At 60.0% G+C, this 6,997-nt stretch overlaps 1 non-coding gene across 1 annotated transcript; it reads left to right on the forward strand.

Moving 5' to 3' along the window:
• Positions 1 to 3,773: 3,773 nt before the first annotated feature.
• LOC142795952 (small subunit ribosomal RNA) lies at positions 3,774 to 5,594 on the forward strand. The gene has a single exon (XR_012893432.1). It is a non-coding gene; the product is annotated as a small subunit ribosomal RNA (ribosomal RNA).
• The last annotated feature ends 1,403 nt before the right edge of the window (positions 5,595 to 6,997 follow it).

The following is a 6,997-nucleotide window of genomic DNA, read 5'->3' on the forward strand; positions in this document are numbered from 1 at the left end:
GCTAAGTGGGTACCGCTGCTCGGATGTTCGCCGTTTTTGGCCGAGTGAGTGCTGGCACTCCGGTGAAGCCAAGGAGCGCCAATTCGTGCACGATATCGGCGTCTTTCGACGTGCCCGCCGGCCACCGCCGCACGAGTACGGCAAACCGCGTCTGCCGGGGCGGGGTTCGCGACGCGTACGCAATAGTGGGAACCGTCGCTCGGATGTTCGTCGTCTTTGGCCGAGCGAGTGCTGGCACTCCGGCGAAGCGAAACGGGGCCGATTCGGGCACGATATCGGCGTATTTCGACGTGCTCGCCGGCGACCGTCGCACGAGTACGGCAAAGCGCGTCTGCCGGGGCGAGGTTTGCGACGCCGACGAAAAAGTGGGAAGCGCCGCTCGGATCTTCGCCGTTTTTGCAGGAGTGAGTGGCGGCCCTCCTGCGAGACCAAGAAGCATCGACTCGCGCACGATATCGGTGTCTTTCGACGTGCCCGCCGGCCACCGCCGCACGAGTACGGCAAACCGCGTATGCCGGGGCGGGGTTGGCGACGCCGACGCAAAAGTGGGAACCGCCACTAGGATGTTCGCCGTTTTTGGCAGAGTGAGTGCTGGCACTCCGGCGAAGCGAAAGAGCGCGAATGCGCCCACGAAAGTGGCGTGTTTGGACGTGCTTGACGACGACCACCGCAGGAAAACGAAAAACCACGTCAGCCGGGGCGAGCGACCCATGGCGGTCTGGGTGCTTATCGCTGCTATTATAGGGGCACCCCGGCAGACGCAAAAAAAAAAAAAATTTTTTTCGACATTCTTTTTTGCTCGTCGACCTCGGGTGACCCAGGTCGCAGTGGGAGCCGCGCACGAAAGCGGCGTCGCGAGACGGCTTCGCGGTCGCTAGTCGCACGAGCTCGGCAACCGCGTCTGCCGGGGCGGAGTTCGGGACGCCGACGGCTAAGTGGGAACCGCCGCTCGGATGTTCGCCGTTTGTGGCCGAGTGAGTGCTGGCACTCCGGCGAAGCCAAACGGGGCCGATTCCGGCACGATATCGGCGTCTTTCTACGTGCTCGCCGGCGACCGTCGCACGAGTACGGCAAAGTGCGTCTGCCGGGGCGGGGGTTTGCGACGCGTACGCAATAGTGAGAACCGTCGCTCGGATGTTCGTCGTCTTTCGCCGAGCCAGTGCTGGCAATCCGGCGAAGCCGAACGGAGCCGATTCGGGCACGATATCGGCGTCTTTCCACGTGCTCGCCGGCGACCGTCGCACGAGTACGGTAAACCGCGTCAGCCGGGGCGGAGTTCGGGACGCCGATGCGAAAGTGGGAAGCGCCGCTCGGATCTTCGCCGTTTTTGGAGGAGTCAGTGGCGGCACTCCGGTGAAGCCAAGGTGCGCCAATTCGCGCACGATATCGGCGTCTTTCGACGTGCCCGCCGGCCACCGTCGCACGAGTACGGCAAACCTCGTCTGCCGGGGCGGGGTTTGCGACGCCGACGCAAAAGTGGGAACCGCCGCTCGGATGTTCGCCGTTTTTGGCAGAGTGAGTGCTGGCACTCCGGCGAAGCGAAAGAGCGCGAATGCGCCCACGAAAGTGGCGTGTTTGGACGTGCTTGACGACGACCACCGCAGGAAAACGAAAAACCACGTCAGCCGGGGCGAGCGACCCATGGCGGTCTGGGTGCTTATCGCTGCTATTATAGGGGCACCCCGGCAGACGCAAAAAAAAAAAAAAATTTTTTTCGACATTCTTTTTTGCTCGTCGACCTCGGGTGACCCAGGTCGCAGTGGGAGCCGCGCACGAAAGCGGCGTCGCGAGACGGCTTCGCGGTCGCTAGTCGCACGAGCTCGGCAACCGCGTCTGCCGGGGCGGAGTTCGGGACGCCGACGGCTAAGTGGGAACCGCCGCTCGGATGTTCGCCGTTTGTGGCCGAGTGAGTGCTGGCACTCCGGCGAAGCCAAACGGGGCCGATTCCGGCACGATATCGGCGTCTTTCTACGTGCTCGCCGGCGACCGTCGCACGAGTACGGCAAAGTGCGTCTGCCGGGGCGGGGTTTGCGACGCGTACGCAATAGTGAGAACCGTCGCTCGGATGTTCGTCGTCTTTCGCCGAGCCAGTGCTGGCACTCCGGCGAAGCCGAACGGAGCCGATTCGGGCACGATATCGGCGTCTTTCCACGTGCTCGCCGGCGACCGTCGCACGAGTACGGTAAACCGCGTCAGCCGGGGCGGAGTTCGGGACGCCGATGCGAAAGTGGGAAGCGCCGCTCGGATCTTCGCCGTTTTTGGAGGAGTCAGTGGCGGCACTCCGGTGAAGCCAAGGTGCGCCAATTCGCGCACGATATCGGCGTCTTTCGACGTGCCCGCCGGCCACCGTCGCACGAGTACGGCAAACCTCGTCTGCCGGGGCGGGGTTTGCGACGCCGACGCAAAAGTGGGAACCGCCGCTCGGATGTTCGCCGTTTTTGGCAGAGTGAGTGCTGGCACTCCGGCGAAGCGAAAGAGCGTGAATGCGCCCACGAAAGTAGCGTATTTGGACGTGCTTGACGGCGACCGCCGCAGGAGTACGAAAAACCACGTCAGCCGGGGCGAGCGACCCACGGCGGTCTGGGTGCTTATCGCTGCTATTATAGGGGCACCCCGGCAGACGCAGAAAGAAAAAAAAAAATGGGGACATGGCGTGCGTCACCGTGCGGCTTCGCAGCGTTGCCGAAGTCGCCGAGCCCTTCGACTGAGCCGAACGGCGGACAGGGAACGTTGGTCGGCCGTTCTAACCTGTCGGTGCCACGCCGAGACGTCGTTAAGGAAAACCGCGTCGTGGGCCTCTACGACGCCGTCGAGTCGTTGTACGTTTGGTGTCCAGCGTGTCGGCGGCGAGTAGCGGACACGTCGTTCACGACTTCGGTCTTTCGCAGTCGACGCGAACTTGCGGAGAGTCGTGGTGCCTCACGTTTTCGGCAGAAACCGCGGCGGAATTTTCCCGTGCGTGCGCGCACGACCTCGGTGCTGTGCCGTCAGCGTAGTGTTGCACAAACTCGTGGCCTACCCAAGGTGCGGTACGTTTGCGGCCGTATCCTCGGTGGGAATTTCGTGAGTAGGGTCGCAAATTCTACGACCTCGGCGGGTTTGAGAGCGACGTAGACTTGTGGCACGCTCAACATGCCACACGTTTCGGGGCACACCCGCGGTGAAATTTTCTCGAGTACGCTCGTATTAGGGCCCAAGGAGGTCTGGGTACTTATCGCTGCTATTATGTGGGGGTTCTCGTGAGCGGCGTACGCGAAAGCGACCGGGTGTCTGATATGCGGCGGGCTTCGGCCTCGTCAAGCGTGTCCTCGGGTCTGCTCCAGGGGAATCCACGGCAGTCGTCTGCAGCCTCATCCGCTTGATGCGTTAGGGGCTGGTTGTCGGACGGTGCCGTTTTACCACGATATCGAGGTGTGTTCCGTGTCGTCCTCGGGCGATTCAGATGCGAAAGCGCCGAAGACGCGGGCGTGACCCGTCGTCTGGCGGCTTTGCAGTCTCGGCTCCGTTGCTAGTTCCGGCCGGTCCACCGACAGTGCAGCGGGCTTGGGCAACCGCACGGCGCGACCGAGTCGATGCAACGAAAAAGAGCGAGCATGAACGTGCTTCTTGCCGCACGGCTCCCACTCGTCTTTCGGAAGGTTGTGCCGTAGCGAGCTCGAACGCCGTCATCTCGGAGTGCAAAATAAGCGTGTTGGGGCGCCTGAAGGTGGCCTCCGCCGCACACAGACTGCGTCCGGCCCGCCGAGGGCGAGGACGACGCGCAGTCGAACGATTACCTGGTTGATCCTGCCAGTAATCATATGCTTGTCTCAAAGATTAAGCCATGCATGTCTAAGTACATGCCGAAATAAGGCGAAACCGCGAATGGCTCATTAAATCAGTTATGGTTCCTTAGATCGTTTCTTCCTACTTGGATAACTGTGGCAATTCTAGAGCTAATACATGCAGTGAGCCTGGAGCCCTTTGGGTAACGGGTGCTTTTATTAGACCAAGATCGATCGGGTTTCGGCCCGTATTGTGTGGTGACTCTGGATAACTTTGTGCTGATCGCATGGCCACGAGCCGGCGACGTTTCTTTCAAGTGTCTGCCTTATCAACTTTCGATGGTAGGTTACTTGCTTACCATGGTTGTTACGGGTAACGGAGAATCAGGGTTCGATTCCGGAGAGGGAGCCTGAGAAACGGCTACCACATCCAAGGAAGGCAGCAGGCGCGCAAATTACCCACTCCCGGCACGGGGAGGTAGTGACGAAAAATAACAATACGGGACTCTTTTGAGGCCCCGTAATTGAAATGAGTACACTCTAAATCCTTTAACGAGGATCAATTGGAGGGCAAGTCTGGTGCAGCAGCCGCGGTAATTCCAGCTCCAATAGCGTATACTAAAGCTGCTGCGGTTAAAAAGCTCGTAGTTGGATCTCAGTTCCAGACGAGTAGTGCATCTACCCGATGCGACGGCTCGGACTGAACATCATGCCGGTTCTTTCTTGGTGCACTTCATTGTGTGCCTCGAGATGGCCGGTGCTTTTACTTTGAAAAAATTAGAGTGCTCAACGCAGGCGAGTCGCCTGAATAAACTTGCATGGAATAATAGAACAAGACCTCGTTTCTGTTCTGTTGGTTTTTGGAATACGAGGTAATGATTAAGAGGGACGGACGGGGGCATTCGTATTGCGGCGCTAGAGGTGAAATTCTTGGACCGTCGCAAGACGAACTACTGCGAAAGCATTTGCCAAGAATGTTTTCATTGATCAAGAACGAAAGTCAGAGGTTCGAAGGCGATCAGATACCGCCCTAGTTCTGACCATAAACGATGCCAACCAGCGATCCGCCTGAGTTACTCAAATGACTCGGCGGGCAGCTTCCGGGAAACCAAAGTATTTGGGTTCCGGGGGAAGTATGGTTGCAAAGCTGAAACTTAAAGGAATTGACGGAAGGGCACCACCAGGAGTGGAGCCTGCGGCTTAATTTGACTCAACACGGGAAAACTTACCCGGCCCGGACACTGGGAGGATTGACAGATGACAGATTGAGAGCTCTTTCTTGATTCGGTGGATGGTGGTGCATGGCCGTTCTTAGTTGGTGGAGCGATTTGTCTGGTTAATTCCGATAACGAACGAGACTCTAGCCTATTAAATAGGTGCGGGGTTCCCAGCACCTTACAACCTTCTTAGAGGGACAAGCGGCTCCTAGCCGCACGAAACAGAGCAATAACAGGTCTGTGATGCCCTTAGATGTCCGGGGCCGCACGCGCGCTACACTGAAGGAAGCAGCGTGTCTTTATCCCTGTCTGAAAAGACTGGGTAACCCGTGGAACTTCTTTCGTGATTGGGATAGGGGCTTGCAATTGTTCCCCTTGAACGAGGAATTCCCAGTAAGCGCGAGTCATAAGCTCGCGTTGATTACGTCCCTGCCCTTTGTACACACCGCCCGTCGCTACTACCGATTGAATGATTTAGTGAGGTCTTCGGACCGATGTCCGGCGCGGCCTTTCGGTTGCGCCGGTCTGTTGGAAAGATGACCAAACTTGATCATTTAGAGGAAGTAAAAGTCGTAACAAGGTTTCCGTAGGTGAACCTGCGGAAGGATCATTAACGGATTGTGAAGGGTGAGCGCCTCAGCTGCGTCTGCGCCCGACACTTTCTGCCGCTGACCCCGTTTGGACGCGGGGTCGGCTTTTCCCCACGGGGCTGCCTGAATGTGGAGCGGCACCCCGTGACAAATTGTTGCGCCCAGCGGACGCCAACACCGCGACCTTGGACGGTCGGCCAGGTGGCGGACGCGGGTACAAACGGCGCAACGCACTCATAGGTCGGCTTTCGACCCGCCACTGCACCGTGGCTCGAAGCGCTCGAAATGCGCGACCCGACCGCTGCGGGACCGCCTAGTACTGTAAACAGGAGCGGCGGAGCGCGAACGGCGAGTCGTGGTTACGTCGGTAGAAGGCGAGGCTGCGCGTTCCCGAAACGCCAGCCGAGTGCCCTCCCGACCGTTCGAGCGTGCAAGAACGAGACCCGACAATCGCGCGGCGACTGCCAAGTACGAGAGGAACGGCACAAGCGTCGGCGGTCGGTCAAGGAACTGGCGATGTGACGGGTCCGCTGTGCACCAGTGCATACCGTCCCGCCGTCCGCGGCAAGCGCCTCCGCGTCCTCGGGTGACGGAGGCTGCCGGTCGGTTCTTGCAGGCGAGGGATCTCGCTGGCACCGGTTCGCGTTGACGCGCGGCCGGTCATGGCACGGCGATGCGACGGCCGAGGTGCGCAGTACTCGATGGAGGAACCGCACGCTCCGATGACCGTCCCGCCCTCCGCGGCGTATGCGTACCGACCGTAATGGTTGCAGCAGCGCCGGCCGGCTTTTGAATTCGCCACACGAAACACGGTGCGAGATCGCGGTTAGGGGAGCGTCGACGTTGCCAGGCGTTTTGCTTGCTGCCGAGGGAAAGGCGGCACGGCCACGTCGCGCTCGTCGCGATTAGCGGGTCTGCGCGCTTTGGGAAGGTGCCGCAACGACTTGCCGAAAGAGGAAGCACGGAAGAACGAGGGACTTGGACGTCCCGACAATTGAACGCACTTGCGGCCAGGCCCTTGCTGGCTTCGTTCTTCCGCCTCGAGTAGGCTCGTACGCGGCTCCGGCGCCGAAAGTGGTCCTTGGCACCGACTTCGGTGGACGTGGGAAGTGCCGCGCAAGTACGGCGCGCCTGGCTCCACCTGTTGGCTAAAGTAGGCAGCCGGATCGGCATTTTGGTGTGCGGTGGCAAACCGTGGATGCGAAAAAAGCTTGTGCGATTTCGTGGAACAAAAAGCGGGGGTCCCCCTTTTTATGCGGAGGAGACCGACCCGCCCGCCGTGGTGAACCGCGACGCCACGGTAAAAACGGGAGAGGCTTGTCGATGGGACCGTGCATCCCGCGCTCCACGGAGGCCGGGAGGCGGCCGCCCGAGGAAATGTGTAGCCGTCGAGGCCCGCATCTGCGTGCACTCTTATCCAAATGGG

The sequence above is a fragment of the Rhipicephalus microplus genome, unplaced genomic scaffold (assembly GCF_043290135.1).
Source record: "Rhipicephalus microplus isolate Deutch F79 unplaced genomic scaffold, USDA_Rmic scaffold_974, whole genome shotgun sequence".
NCBI classification, from domain to species: Eukaryota; Metazoa; Arthropoda; class Arachnida; order Ixodida; family Ixodidae; genus Rhipicephalus; species Rhipicephalus microplus.